Source organism: Giraffa tippelskirchi, chromosome 2, assembly GCF_054371585.1.
Source record: "Giraffa tippelskirchi isolate mGirTip1 chromosome 2, T2T-mGirTip1v1.2.pri, whole genome shotgun sequence".
In the NCBI taxonomy this organism is placed as follows: domain Eukaryota; kingdom Metazoa; phylum Chordata; class Mammalia; order Artiodactyla; family Giraffidae; genus Giraffa; species Giraffa tippelskirchi.
Genome location: NC_137276.1, coordinates 174,630,347 through 174,646,334, shown reverse-complemented (window position 1 = coordinate 174,646,334; position 15,988 = coordinate 174,630,347). Strand labels below are relative to the sequence as shown.

Here is a 15,988-nt window from a genome sequence, read left to right as displayed (position 1 = left end):
ATAGTACATATAAGTAAATGATAAGAAAAAGGAGAAATCTAGGAAAGCAACAATTCCTGTTTTAAGGTTCTTGTAGAGAAATAAACAATATGGTATGCATAGCTGTGGTCAGGGAAAGAGCAGGGACAGAAATAGGCCATTAGTTTGAGGCATGTTGAATCTGAGGCATCTATGGAACAAACAGGAAGGAATTCCCAAAAGGAGAAAAGAGCCATTCTAGGAGTTGGCCTGGGCTTCCCTGGTGGTTCAGTGGTAAAGAATCTGCCTGCAATGCAAGAGACTTGTGTTTGATCCTTGGGTTGGGAAGATCCCCTGGAGGAGGACATGGCAACCCACTCTAGTATTCTTGACTGGAGAATTCCATGGACAGAGGAGCCTGGTGGGCTACAGTCCATAGGGTTGGACAGAGTAGCCTGGTGGGCTACAGTCCATAGGGTTGGACAGAGTTGGACACAACTGAAGTGACTAAGCAGCAGCAGGAGTTAGCCTAATGCTTTAAGTGCAGAATATGCATGGTCATTTATGCTCAGAGATAGACCACAATTAGTTTTGGGACCCAGTGAACCTTTAGGCCTTCTCCATGGCCAAAATCTTATCCTCCAAAACTTTACCCAAGAAGCACTTAGATTAAAAAAAATAATTGTTAATCTCCCTATATTCTCTCTCTCTCTTTTTCTTACTTAAATCCCATCTTATCTACAAATGCAGATCTGATTAAACCCCTTTCCCGCTTACAACCTTTAAATAGCTCCCCAAGACAAAGCTCAAACTCTTACCCTCTCTTACTTATGACAATGATGATTATTTTTCAATGTGGATGTTAAATCTTCCAGGGAATCCTTCCTGACCCCCTAGGGACAGGTCTCTGAAGCAGAAAGTATTATAATCAATTAATTAGTTAATCAATTTCTACTTAATCCACCCCTTCTACTAGGCAACTTTCAGGAACTGGCTTCACTGAGTGACTTAGAAGAAGGTGGTTACTGTGGAGTAGGATTGAAGGCCTACTTTGTGCCAGGTACTTTGAAAGGAGTTGAAACTACAGTGGTGAGGCAATTGAAAAGTAAACTCTAAATTGCTTTGTCTCAGTTATGTGTTGTGTCCTCAAGAGATTAAAATTATAAAGTTACTTTTAAAGCATAGGATATGCTCCTGATCATTTCTCCTGGATTGATTATAGAATCCTCTCTGGTTATAAAATTGGACTCTTTGTTGGCCAGTTTATGCCTTCTGCTCACTCCCAGAAGGGCAGTTCTTTAACCTGTCCTCCATTTAATTTCTTATCTGAGAATGAGAAATAAGAGTCTAAATTAAGAGTTGAAGATGAAGGTGAGAAAGCAGGCATGGAAACTGGGTGAGAAAAAAATAAACAATGTGTAATTTTTACTTCGGAAAGGCAGCAAGTGAAATGAGCAAAAGAACAGGCTATTTGAGTCACATTAAATTCTGTGCTGTGCTGTGTAAACGCATCATGAGGAAAGTGTTAATCTAATGCTGAGCACACTATGGAAATCTGTCAGTCCAAAACTACTTTCTATTTTCAAGGGACTGGAGCTTTGCATTTCTTGGAAGCATTGATCAGTGTAAGTGCAGGTCGATCAAGTCCTTTGTGTTTGCATTTAAATGTTAATCAATCACATTTTATTAAAAATTTAAGGCAAGTGTGAGAATGGAAAAGTGTATGTGTCTTTGCTTATGACAAAGAAGTCAAGTTGAGATCCATTCAGAAATGACTTGAGAATTTCATAATGTATGGCATATTTGGGACCCCTCTGGACAACAGATACTGGTGGTAGTAATGATGAGCTGGGGTTGGGGTAGGACTAATGAACATTTATTGACAATCTCTCATTTGTAAAATGAGCAAGTGCCTTCTTATGATGTCTGGACAAATCAATGGTGCATCTAAGCATTCCATTAATCATGACACAAACAATTATAGTAATAACTATTATAATTTAAAGTGTTTTGAATAATACCATTTAAAAATATGTACTTTGTTTTACTGTGGTAACATATACATAAAAGAATTTACCATTTTAAACCACTTTTAAGTATATAGAACTGTGACATGAAGTACATTTACATTGTTCTGCACACATCACCACCATCTACCTCTAGAACTTTTACATCTTCCCAAACTGAAATTTCATATCTGTTACACAATAACTCTCCATTGCCCCCTCCACTGAGCCCCTGACAACCACCATTTTTCTTCCATCTCTATGAATTTGACCACACCAGGTATCTCGTATATGTGGAATTATGCAATATTTGTTCTTTTGTGACTAGCTTATTTCACTTATCATTATGTCCTCAAGGTTCACCTGTGTTGTAGCCTGTGTCAGAATGTCCTTCCTTTTTAAGGCTGAATAATATTTCACTGTATGTATGTACCAAATACACTTTGTTTATTTTCAACACATTTTGGTTGCTTCCGTCTCTTGGCTATTGTGAATAATGTTGTTATGAACATGGGTGTACAAATGAATGTTCAAATCCCTGCTTTCAGTGGTTTGGGGTATATTTAATTATTTGAGAAACTACCATTCACAGTGGCTGCGACATTTTATATTCCAATCAGCAATGCACAAATGTTCCTCAAAATTTTATTTAACTGAAAATTAGTAGGAGAAACATTGTAAAATGCTGGAAAGGAAAGCTGCGTTATGAAAAGGTAAGTGGAAGAAAGTTCCCTTGTCTTGCTCTTCATTTTTTTTTTTTTTTTTGAGGTACAAATGATTTATTAAGGAAGTGTTGCTGTCCAAAATCTTGGCTTTCTCTGCCCACCGAAGCCGAATGAAAAATACAGAGACACAGTTTAGAGGAAATAGAAAGCTGGCTTTTATTCTCAGCCAGCGGAGAGGGGAACACGGTAGGCCCATGGCTTAAGAACTGTGCCCCTCTCCATGAGGGGTTTCAGTTCAGTTCAGTTCAGTCACTCAGTCATGTCCAACTCTTTGCAACTCCATGAACCGCACCACGCCAGGCCTCCCTGTCCATCACCAACTCCCAGAGTCTACCCAAACCCATGTCCATTGAGTTGGTGATGCCATCCAGCCATCTCATCTTCTGTCATCCCCTTCTCCTCCTGCCCTCAATCTTTCCCAGCATCAGGGTCTTTTCCAATGAGTCAGCTCTTCGCATCAGGTGGCCAAAGTATTGGAGTTTCAGCTTCAACATCAGTCCTTCCAATGGACACCCAGGACTGATCTCTTTTAGGATGGACTGGTTGGATCTCCTTGCAGTCCCAGGGACTCTCAAGAGTCTTCTCCAACACCACAGTTCAAAAGCACCAATTCTTCGGCACTCAGCTTTCTTTATAGGTCAACTCTCACATCCATACATGACCACTGGAAAAACCATAGCCTTGACTAGACGGACCTTTGTTGCCAAAGTAATGTCTCTGCTTTTTATTTATTTATTTATTTATTTTTAATAAATTTATTTGTTTTAGTTGGGGGCTAATTACTTTACAATATTGTAGTGGTTTTTGCCATACATTGACATGAATCAGCCATGGGTTTACATGTGTTCCCCATCCTGAACCCCCCTCCCACCTTCCTCCCCATCCCATCCCTCTGGGTCATCCCATTGCCCCAGCCCTGAGCATTTGTCTCATGCATCGAACATGGAATGGTGTTCTGTTTCACATATGATGATATACATGTTTCAATGCTATTGTCTCAGAACGTCCCACCCTCACCTTCTGCCTCAGAGTCCATAAGACTGTTCTGTGCATCTGTGTCTCTTATTCTGTCTCGCATATAGGATTATCATTACCATCTTTCAAATTCCATATATATATGCATTAGTATACTGTATTGGTGTTTTTCTTTCTGGCTTACTTCACTCTGTATAATGGGCTCCAGTTTCATCCATCTCAATAGAACCGATTCAAATGTATTCTTTTTTAATGGCTGAGTAATATTCCATTGTGTCTATGTACCACAGCTTCCTTATCCATTCGTCTGCTGATGGATATCTAGGTTGCTTCCATGTCCTGGCTATTGTAAACACCTCTATTGCCTTCCTCCCCCCTCTCTATGTATCTCTGCTCTTCATTTTTAATTCTCTAAACCAGAAGAATTTCCCAATTGATGAGCCTCAGTGAAGTTTCAGATATGTTCTGATGCTGGTCCTCTAAGCTCTGGTGTAGAGGGAAGAAGTAGACTGTGGAGAATGCAGTACTAGGACATCAGGCAGAGGCTGGGGCTAACAGCCTGCTATTTGGAACAGCTTTCCTCATTTTTTACCCCAGTGTGCCTAGCAAATGTCATCATTTTCTATGTAGGCTAGTATATGAAAACGTTTAGGAGGCACTAGGAGTAAATCCAGGATTAAAATTGGGAAGGGATGTTAAAGTATAAAATATTTGTTCAACATTAGTGTTTGTTGAGCACATGCTCTATTCCAGTGCCTGGGTCACAATGTGAGGATACTGTGGAGTAATAAAAAAATTAGAAACATTCTTTCAAAGAGCTCAGTCTCTTGAAGGTGAGGTATACGTAAATAAGCAATACAAATAGCTTGTAAAGTAATCTACTGAGGGATGAGCAAACTACAAGGCCTTACATATTTACCACAGCCACCAACCCCCACCCATTCAGATCTTGAGATTTGAAGAGAGATCTCTCTGAACTCCTCTCATTTTCTGCCATGGGAGGCCAAATATAATACCCACTTCCCATTTTGTGGGATATGGATGCTCAAGGCCATGTCAGAAGACATACAGACTGTATGAGTTGAATGCCACTGCTTTTTAAAAAAATTTTTAAATGGATGGATAAAGTGTCAGGACTCCAGAAAATATTTTGCATTACAACAGAAAAAGAATTATAAAAACTGAAAAAAGCCATCCCAAGAACTTCTCTCTAACTGGTCTCCAGGCTGAGTTGGATTCTGATTCACAGCACCCTGGGTTTATGTATTATGAGAACCACAACTGTGTAATACTGTTATTTGATTTTTCTCCTGACTCCCATTTATCTCTAAGTGTCATGGTGGAAGAAATTCTACCTAGAAATATTTGTTGGATAAATTAGTGAGTAGGTAGAAAGAGAGCTACAACATAATTGGGACCATCTACATGAAGTAGTCAAGATACTCACAGTAACTTAGAGAAATTGTACTTGGAAATTAGACACTACATATCCACTATTGGGAATTCTGACAAAATGGTGGCATGGTACTACCACAGTTCTTCCACTGCAGCACAGTAATTTTCAAAATGTCCTGTTAGATCTCTTCCCTAAAATCTTCCCCTCCCCTCCCCACCCCACAAATAATCAGTCTATAACTGAATGTCTACATAGGTTGCAATTGTCTGAATTCATGGTGTTACTGTATGGTATTTTTGTTAAATGTGTATAATGTACAAATGAGACCCAGAAATATTGCCACACTTTATCTGGAGTACTTTTAAGAGATTATTAAAATAATTAGCACAATCATCTCAATTTTTCATCCAACTTTGATTGCTTATATTAAATATACATTTGATGTTTGATTTGAGGTAGAAGGATGATAGAAACCTCTCATTTTAGCTTTCCCATTTTTAACCAGAAGTAAGATTATTTTTCAAAAGTCAAAAAGAATATCCCAGAGAAATAAGGAAATATGGAATGAGGACTGTGGTAGAAATGCCAAAATAAACATTTTGATCTGAATTTTATAAAAGCATACACGTCCTGATGGGAAGAGGATAATATCTTTTTAACTCAGAGCATCAGTATTCCAATCTGGCTGAAATTCTGGGAAATGCTGGATATTCCCAAAGCAAAGTGCCAGATGTCATTTCTGAACCATGGATATGTGGGCTTGGTTGCTAAGAAGATGCTGCCTTCCCTTCGCCACACTCATCTGACGCCCGAGCAACAGGGAGTTGATGTAAGCAGAGCAGGGATCTAACAATGTCAACTGTGCTGACATCATCCTAGCTGTGTGGAGCTGATGGGAATTGAGAATATCAAACATCTTATCAAGGGCAATGACCAGGTGTGACTCATTTCCCGGGAGAAATGGGAGAGAGGAAGGGAGAGGGCAGGATTATCTCACACTGGCACACACACAACCTTGCAAACTGAGCAATCTGACTGGCTTATTTAAAAGCAGCAAACAGTGTTCTGTCTCCCTCATTTTTCTACCGGAAATACTTTATATTCTATTCTTATGTATTTCAGTGTAGAACCAAGCATTTCAACATTATAATATATCAAAATACACATCCCTTAGGATCATTAGTTTCTATTTTATGTAAGTCTGGCTATGAGAACAGTTCATACAAAGAATTTTGATTTTCTCTGTTTTCCCTTCAGCTATTACCTAGTGAACTGTCGAGGTATCACTGAATTGAAAAGGAGCTGAACAAAAGAGCATGCTATAGGGCAGATGACATTGCTTTGGGATTGCTAAATGAGTTCGGCGCTTCGGTATCCTAGCAGAGTATATTGCTTGGTGCCAGAGGAGGGGATGCACAGTGAATGTTTCTTGGGTGAATAATATGAAAACCCTGTAAGTTTGGGATTGTGGGTGCCAATATACAGACTCTCACCTACTTTATGGAGTTGATTATTTATAAATTACTTTTAAGGGATAATGAGCAGTGAAATTGGGCAGTGATTACCACTGGTAATTACTGCTATAGTAATCAAAATTTGGTGTTGATAAAGGTACTGGTTTCACAAAGTTCTTATATATTTGGAACCTTTTATTAGAATAATGGGGCTAGGGCAATTAGAAAGGAATATACATCAGAGCAGTCAAAAGGCCTTCTTATTCTAAAGATTTAGTGTATATTACCTGGTGGCTCAGACGGTAAAGAATCCTCCTGCAATGCAGGAGACCTGGGTTCGATCCCTGGGTTGGAAGACCCCCTGGAGTAGAGCACGGCAACCCACTCCAGTATTCTTGCCTGGAGAATCCCCATGGACAGAGGAGCTTGGCGGGCTACAGTCCATGGGGTCACAAAGAGCCAGACATGACTGAGCGACTAAACACAGTAAGCCAAGAGGTAGAGCAAGACAACTGATCCAAAATAATGCCAACATATCTTATCACTCTGTGGAATACTAATTTATCTATGTCTTATGTCAGCCATAGCATGAGGAATCAAAGAGCAATAATTATTTTTACCTTGTACTCATTGTTAAATAAAGTACCATTTATTCTTTCATTCACTGTAAATGTTTAGTAAAATGGCATTGCATGATAGACTGTGAAACACATTGGAATAGATGTATGTCAGTTATGGTAAGTATAGATTGGACAGAAACAGAATGATTATTATGTTTTAGATCAGTCTAAAGGCTTAGTACTTAAACAGTTCAGATGGTGTTGGGGGCAATGGGAGGGGAAATGTAACAAAGGAGGAGTGGCTTCTTTAGCATGATTTCTAGAATGACATAAAGAACTCCAGGTGGTTGTTACAAAGTAAGCTGGTAAGAGAGATGAAAGAATGTTAGCAAGTTCCTAAAGGCATCTTTAATGTCTGGAGCAGATGTTGGAAAATGTAGAACAATTTTATATTTCATTTCCTCTCCTTTGAAAGTTACTTTGTAAGGGATTTCTCTCTTTGTCTCCAGTCATAATTCCTAACAGGGAGACTGAGAATCACACAGTGGTTGCTAGTAATGTTTGATGATGATGATGGTGAAGAAGAATTTGTGCATCCTGGACAAGTAATTCTCAGACTGGCTCTGAGGATCCTCTAGAATGTCCTGGTAGAATATCTCCATGTTCCTGAAGAGTTGCCATCATAATATTCCCTGGATCATGACTACTGTAAAAATCTGGTCATATTTTCTCCTTCAATTTCCAGAAGGACCTACCTGATAGTTGTTATGGGTCCCCTTTGGGGATGACATGATGTTTTGCTACAGGGTAGAAAGGGTAAAAGATGTGAAATCATTATCCTTAAGACAGAATATTACTTCAGTTGAGAGCATGTGGTTATCACTATTTTATAAATCATATGGACTAAGGCAAATCTTCTCCCTGTGTACCTTATGGAGAGAAAATAGTATTCCTTATCACCAATGGACAGAACAACAATGTAGCATGTCTCCCCTTGGGGAGCCAACCTTAATACTTAGCCTGAGGTGTGAAGGAAAATTTAGAAGCTATAAGGGAGCAATTTTTATAACTGCTTAGAAAATTCCTCCTCTTAGGTCTTGTTTAGAGAATGATTGTATGATTTGCATGATTGGTAGTCATGCCTACATTTCTTTTGAAGGAAGGCAATAGTTGTTTCTCTCTTCAAACAATCACATGTAGTAAAGAAAGCTCCTGTACACTTCTGCTGCCATCAGGATGCTTAATTAGACAGGATGTAAATGAAGAATATGGAGTTCTTGAAAACTTCTTGAGCTTGAAATGCAGAAAAGAGATCAAAATAGTTATAAGCAGTGTGCCCTGTTACTTTACTGACCGCATAAGGGTTATGAAACTGTGATTAGCCCCCTTCTAGGTCCTTTATGAATAATTGTATAATCAGTGATTATTATTAGAGTAGGGCTTACTTATTTATCTTGGAAAACTCTACTAGCTGTGAGATTTGGGGAGTGTATATTAAAATAAATGGGAGGTGATTTACTATGTACACACTAAAACTGCTGTCATAAGAGCTCAAAATACAGAAGTTTAAACAAGATAAAGTTTACTTCTCTCTCATGTAGTAGTACAGAGTGGTAAGGTGGCTCTGTCAATCTCAACTTTAGTCTTTTATCTCTGGGTGCAAGAGAGCAGTTCCATTTCTTTCCATCTCCCAGGCAGCCAGTGGAAAGGAGGAAGAAGTCAGGGTAGTGCGTGCCCAGTTGTTTTAAAAACAAGACCTGGAAGGGACACATATTGCTTGTCATATACAACTTGTTTGAGTCTATAATATGGACAGATTCACCTGCAAGGAAAGCTAAGAGAGGTCTTGAAATACTCAGATAAAACTATTGCTATGGAGAGCAGATATTGGGGACAACCAGTAGTTGTCCACACAGCCTTAGGAGATCTGGGTTTGGAGGATGCTGAGAGATATTAAGGGCTTCAGCTATAGTGCTCTTCAAAGTACATTTCTTCACAGCCTGGAAGAATCATTCTATCCTAATGGAGACTGTAGTATGTTAGTGACTTTCAGTATTCAGAGGAGAAGCACCTATGGGAAGATGATAATATGTGATGCCCAGAGAAATTGTCTCACCTGGTACTCCCAAGATAATGATTGACAGCATGGCCCTAAAAATCCCTTAGAATGCTTCTTCTCAAGAGAGGCTAAGGAAATATAAGCTTTATCCAGGGGCTTGGAGCCACAGATTCTTTCTGCTATATAAGCTTCTGTGAAAGGGAAAGGGCAAACCAGTACCTTCAGGGGAAGGTATAGTTAGCTTTTACAGAAATGACTTGTTAAAGAGGATGGTGACTTCCACTAGAAAATGTTGACTAGAGTCATAGGAACACTAGATCTTCAGTGATTTGAGATTTTGAAATAAAATCTGAAAAAAACATAATTGATAAAGAAGGTGGTACTAGAAAGGGGTTGGCAGTTATAGGATCCTGTGCTTTTGTTGTTATTTCGTCAGTAGCTGTGTCCAACTCTGTTGCTGCCCCATGAACTGTAGCCCTGCCAGCTTCCTCTACCCATAGGATTTCTTTTAAATAAGGCCAAATTAAGTGGAGGCCTGTTGTTAGCTAATGTGACTGGTTCCTTAGGAGTTCCACTGTTGCCCAGAAGACTGTCATGTATTCTGTATAATTTTAAGAGATGTAGGATTTGCCACAATGCTTTAGTTAAAAGCATGCCATGGTGCAAAATTATAAGGATTTCACTAATCCTAGAAAGGTCAGATATCTATGGCTACAAACATGAGACATGGTTGGCAGAGTTGGTGATGGTGGTAGTGGTTGGCAGGGCTGGGTATAATATGTAGGGTAAGTTAAGTGTGATACACACAGGACCCACAGTTAATCCATAAGATATTCCTGGTTCAAGTTGCCTATGAGTCAGTGTTCCTCTAAAGGTAAATAAAAGTTTGCTGCTGCTGCTAAGTCACTTCAGCCATGTCCGACTCTGTGCGACACCATAGACGGCAGCCACCAGGCTCCGCTGTCACTGGGATTCTCCAGGCAAGAACACTGGAGTAGGTTGCCATTTCCCTCTCCAATGCATGAAAGTGAAAAGTGAAAGTGAAGTCACTCAGTCTTGTCCGACTCTTCGCGACCCCATGGACTGCAGCCTACCAAGCTCCTCCGGCCATGGCATTTTCCAGGCAAGAGTACTGGAGTGGGTTGCCAGTGCCTTCTCTGAAATAAAGGTTTGAGGATGCCTTAATGAGTTTCTAATTACTCTGAGAATCTGTAAAAATCTTTGTCCTATTTGGATCTCACAAGGTTCTCTGGAATCATCTTAGACTGGCAGAGGTTACTGGGTCACCAGAACTTGTGATAAGTAAGTTCTGACACTGATATGAAAATACATCCCTTCAGCCCAGCCTGTTTCTAATCTGAGCCCTGGTATGGTTTTTGGTCTCAGGGCCTTAGCCAAAACAGTGCCTCTGGCAGTGTACAGTCTCTGCAAAAGGTACAAAGAAGAGGTGTTTCCCCATCTAGTTAGAAACTACTTAATATGTGCCTAGAAGCTTCATTGTTGAGACAATAGTAGACTGGACCCACGAGCCTCCTAGGATTTATGATTATTTGCTCAAGTCTTGTTGGTATATTTTGTACTTTTTGTAGTAACAGAGTCCTATCAACACTGTATGCAAGTAACTAGGCCTTTATACTGTTGATAGTATTATGATGATATTTGACCAAGGGATCCAGAGTATTCATATCCAGATCTTTACCAGCCATTATCACCTAGGAAGACTCCATGAAGTAGTTGCATAGAGAAGGCAAATAAAAGTATCATATTGTTATTATCTGCACTACATCCAAACTCCAATGCAGAGCTCTGGTGCATTTAGCTGGACTTTTTTGGCGAAGTCCTTTACTTAAGCATTGTATATGTTGAGCAGCAAAAAGCCAGAAGCTGAAAGCCCCACTGGCTTCATTTTCACCTCCCAGCTAAAACCTTGGCTTGCATATTACAGTTCAGGCTTCACATACCCTTGAGAAGAAGAAAGGAAAGCAAGGTTTAGAGACCTAAGTAAGGTGGATAAGAGTTCAAACTTTTGGATCATATTTTAAATCTCCAAATTCCTGGGACTCAGTTTCCAAAAAGGACAAAATGACCCAGAGGCCATTCCTAATTGTCTTGAAATTCTCACCACTTGGAACTGAGGCCTAGTGTGTTCTCTTGTTTGATCAATGAGATCAACCCACCTCTTCTTTGAGGGTGTAGAGGAAAGAGGGCACTATAGAGGATATCAGCAGGGAGGGGTTATCAGTGTGCCCACGAGGTCCAAGAAGCTCCTTCAAGGGGCCCATAGCTACCTCATTCTCTTCAGAAATACGATATTGTTCTTGGAATAATGCAAATTGAAGAAATAGGCCACAGTTATTGGTTATTTCCAATTGAGAACTCTGCATTTATGCTTTTGGTTTTACCGGGGCTCATTATAGCATAGACTCTGGATGAATACTGAGAAGGAGTGAATGGAATCTATTTGGGATGCCACCAGCAGACACATTGTGTGGCTCAAATCCTTACAGTAATTTCAATGGCATAATGTAAAATAGAACCCAGAGTTTTCACCGTTAGGGTCATTGCCCTGACCAGATCAAGCTTTTCCCCTTCCTTTGAAGAAATGCTGCCTGTGGTGAGTTCTGCACACATGCTTTAAATAACTCATTATTTTCTCACAAGATCTTTTGCTAATGTTTAGTCACTGAGATATTATTTCCCTGATATGTATTTCAATCTTTTCTTTCTTATTTTACAACATTAATTTTGTTTTAAATCCCCTATCTCCTGAAGCGCACCATTTTCTTGCCTGGGGATATAGTTTTCCATTTGGCACTTCCATTTTGATTGAGGGATCGAACAATAAAGACTCATCTTTGTACAAAGGACAGTTTATTATTTATGTGTTTCAGAAAAACGTGTAGCTTTCTGCAGTGTGTGGGAAATGAGGGAGTGAATATTCAACCCATCTGATTGATAGTTATATTAAAGGTTGTAGTCAGTTAAATAAGTCCCTTTGGGTTGATATGATAAGAGCCTTATGTTTTCTTTGAAATATTATTTCAGTAAATATTTGGTATTTATAATTTATTGCTTGTCCTGCTGTATTTTCCAACTGCTATCCACCAAAGGATCACAATAGGAATATTGTTTGTAAAATGTTAATTGTTGAAAATGTGTTTGAAAAATAACACAAGGAAAATATATTTTAAAAATTGTATGCCTCCTGAAACTAAATATTGACATTTAAGGTCTGGGATTATTGCATTGATCTTTCTCCGGTGGCTCTAGAAAAAAATCCCTTCAGGCAATATTATTTAACGTAATTGGTTTTTTTAGCATATTGAGAGATAAGGAACAATGTAATCTAGTGTTCCAATTTGGAACTGGAATGTCATTCAGACCAAGGCCAAGCTGTGATTTTCTCTACAATAGGGACTGGTATATTTTTCTAGGTTGAAATATTCTTTATTGTTTTCTTTTCTTTTGAATCTCAATCCATCATCAGTATTAGAGGATTCTTTCTAAAAGAAAATAAAATTCTCCTCCAAAAGTACGCTGTGAAGATTGATAATAATAATTTCTTTTTAAAATGTCTTCAGGTTGCTTTTAACTTTTTTTCCCCCACGTGGTTAGAAGTATTTTAGAAGTTGGAAAGCATAAGTCTGAGCAATATTTTGAAGAGTGATGCTAATTCACTGTTTAAAGCAGTGACAGTGACTCAACTATTCTTCTTACCTTCTATTGGATAGTATCAAAATACTAAAAGTAATCCTTTTTATTCACTATCAACATTTATATCCTTTTAGAATTCTTGAGTCCTCACACTCACATTGAAATAAAAATAAATTGCCTTTACAACATCATTTTAACATACTATTTTTTGAGGGGAAATAAAATGGACTGATGGAAGTGTCTTTAAAATGATTATGTGATAGAGTAGCTTTCACACTTGTACAGTCCCATCAAAATACAAGCGCTGGGGACTTCACCATGCTCACTGCTACCTGTTAGCTTTTGGGTATCAGAGCGCACACCGTTTTTTCCAGGGGCTTACAAATGTCCTGGAGATAGTCATACCAGAAAGTTCAAATGGAATTCAGTCAAGTCTCAGGTTATGGTTTGATATAAGCAAAATTCAGATATCTTGCAGGAATTGACAGCACTGAGTAGAATATGCAACTTCGATCTCAGCACAGTATTTGCTCAGTTGAATGGCCACAGATAGTCTGTATATGTGGGTTTGGCCTCCCACGTGGATCCCCTTTAAAGGATATTCTAGGTCTTTCCCCTTAGCTTTTGGTTCTATCCATTTCATCTGTGATCATGCTCTACCCCATTCTTTCTCCTTCCTGCCCATCTGTGTACCCCTCATTTAGAGATCGTTGATCAGAAGTTTTCTGGGACTTTCTATCTATTGTCTGTCCCATCTACTGTTTTGTATAAATCTATATCTTGCCTATTTTTCAAGAGCTTTTCTGCCCTTAACAAATTTTACCTTTTGCAGATCCAAATTCATATGAATCAAAACTATTGTCAAAACTATTGTTTTTGAAGAAGGTTTTAATAAACCATTTGGAAGTTAAAAAAAAAATACAAAAGATTAATGACTAGCTGAACTTTGTGTACTCCTACTATAGATATTCCAGTTCCCCTTGAGGCTAACCAGGAGAAACTCATCCCCAAAGGAAAGAAAAGCACAAAGAATAATCCAAGTTTCTATTTACTGCCTTCACTATACTTCAGAGTACCTCTTACTACCTCTAAAGTACAGAGCTACTATACCCAGGCAAGATTAGTGAAAATAGACACTTTGGTGAAATTATTGAATTACAAAGATAAGCAGAAATTTTTGCAAACTTTCAGTCAGTTGACTTAAACAAAACAAAACAACACAAAACAACACACACACACAAGCCCCAAACATACAGGACACTCCAGTTTATTTAAAAAGGAAAATGATACTAGCATGAAACTTCTCATCACTGAAACTTCTCCAACACTGAAAGCTGGAAAATAATGAAACAATGTTGTAGCATAGTTTCTTAAAAAAGGAATGTGATCTGAATAAAGTAATTAAAATATTTAAAGAAAATTTAGAAAACTATTGTATGATCTTGCACTTGTAGGAACCTAAGAAAGCAAACTCAGAAAACATATAGGAAAAAAATAGAGGTATTAAACTACATTAAAAATGTTTGAGTTAATATATTCAGTAAATAAAGTTTAAAAATAACAAAGAGTTGACTGGAAAAATTATTTGCAACCCAAACGATACCAAAAAGCTAATCTGTTTGATTCTACATATTGATAAGAAAAAAGATCTAATAGAAAGATGTACAAAAAATATAAATAACTATGAGAAGAGCAAAATCTACATGATCTTTAAACATTTATTAAAATGCTTTACCATATTAACAGGAAAATAAAAATTAAAGCAACAAGAAGATATTCTTTACCCATCTAATTAGCAAAAACTACAGAGCTGTCAAAGATACAACATAGATTGCTTTGACACCTGGCAAGGTGAAGTGCTATAACTTTGCCATGAAAAATAATCTAGAAATTTCTATTACAATTTAAAAACATATCCCAGTCTATGCCCCAACCACTGATGCTGAATAAGTTGAAGTTGATCAGCTCTATAAAGTGTGTGGATGCACAAGACCTTCTGAAACTAACACCAAAAAAAAGAGATGTCCTTTACATCATAGGGGATTGGAATGCAAAAGTAGAAAGTCAAGAGATACCTGGAGTAACAGGCAAGTTTGGCCTTGGAGTAAAAAATGAAGCAGGGAAAAAAAGTTAAAAGTTTTGTCAAAAGAACACATGTCATAGCAAACTCTCTTCCAACAACACAAGAGACAGCTCTACACATGGACATCACCAAATGGTCAATACTGAAATCAGGTTGATTGTATTCTTCACAGCCAGAGATGGAGGAGTTCTACACAGTCAGCAACAGCAAGACTGGGAGCTGACTGAGGCTCAGACCATCAGCTCCTTATAGCAAAATTCACGCTCAATTGAAGAAAGTAGAGAAAACCCCTAGGCCATTCAGGTATGACCTAAATCAGATCCCTTATGATTATACAGTGGAAGTGACAGTAGATTCAAGGGATTAGATCTGGTAGACAGAGTGCCTGAAGGACTATGAACAGAGGTTTGTAACACTGTACAGGAAGCAGTGATCAAAACCATCGCCAAGACAAAGAAATGCAAAAAGGCAAAATGGTTGTCTGAGGAGGGCTTACAAATAGCTGAGAAAAGAAGAGAAGCAAAAGGCAGAGGAGAAAGGGAAAGATATACCCAACTGAAAGCAGAGTTCCCGAGAATAGCAAGGAGAGATAAGAAAGCCTTCTTAAGTGAACAATGTAAAGAAATAGAGGAAAACAATAGAATCAGAAAGACTGGAGATCTCTTCAGAAAATTAGAGATACCAAAGGAATATTTCGTGCAAAGATGGGCACAATAAAGGACAGAAACAGTATAAACCTAAGAGAAGCAGAAGAGATTAAGAAGAGGTGGCAAGAATACATGGAAGAACTATACAAAAAGGATCTTAATGACCCAGATAACCATGGCAGTTTGGTTACACACCTAGAACCAGACATCCTAGAGTGAGAAGTCAAGTGGGCCTTAGGAAGCATCACACGAACAAAGCTAGTGGAGGTGATGGAATTCCAGTTGAGCTATTTCAAATCCTAAAAGATGATGCCATTAAAGTGCTGCACTCAATATGTGAGCAAATTTGGGAAACTCAGCAGTGTCCACAGGACTTGAAAAGGTCAATTTTCATTCCAATCTCAAGGTCAGTGCCAAAGAATATTCAAACTACCATACAATTGTGCTCATTTCACATGCTAGCAGGTAATA

The 15,988-nt window shown here is 38.4% G+C and overlaps 1 long non-coding RNA gene across 1 annotated transcript in view; it reads right to left on the bottom strand.

Moving 5' to 3' along the window:
• Positions 1-7,150: 7,150 nt before the first annotated feature.
• LOC145538979 (uncharacterized) overlaps positions 7,151-15,988 on the bottom strand; it is a 29,444-nt gene continuing 20,606 nt past the window's right edge. Inside the window, exons 6-7 of the long non-coding RNA XR_014077431.1 lie at positions 8,661-8,831; positions 7,151-8,367 (exon numbers count right to left, since the gene is read on the bottom strand). This is a non-coding gene — a long non-coding RNA (uncharacterized LOC145538979). The remainder of the gene's footprint in view (positions 8,368-8,660; positions 8,832-15,988) is intronic.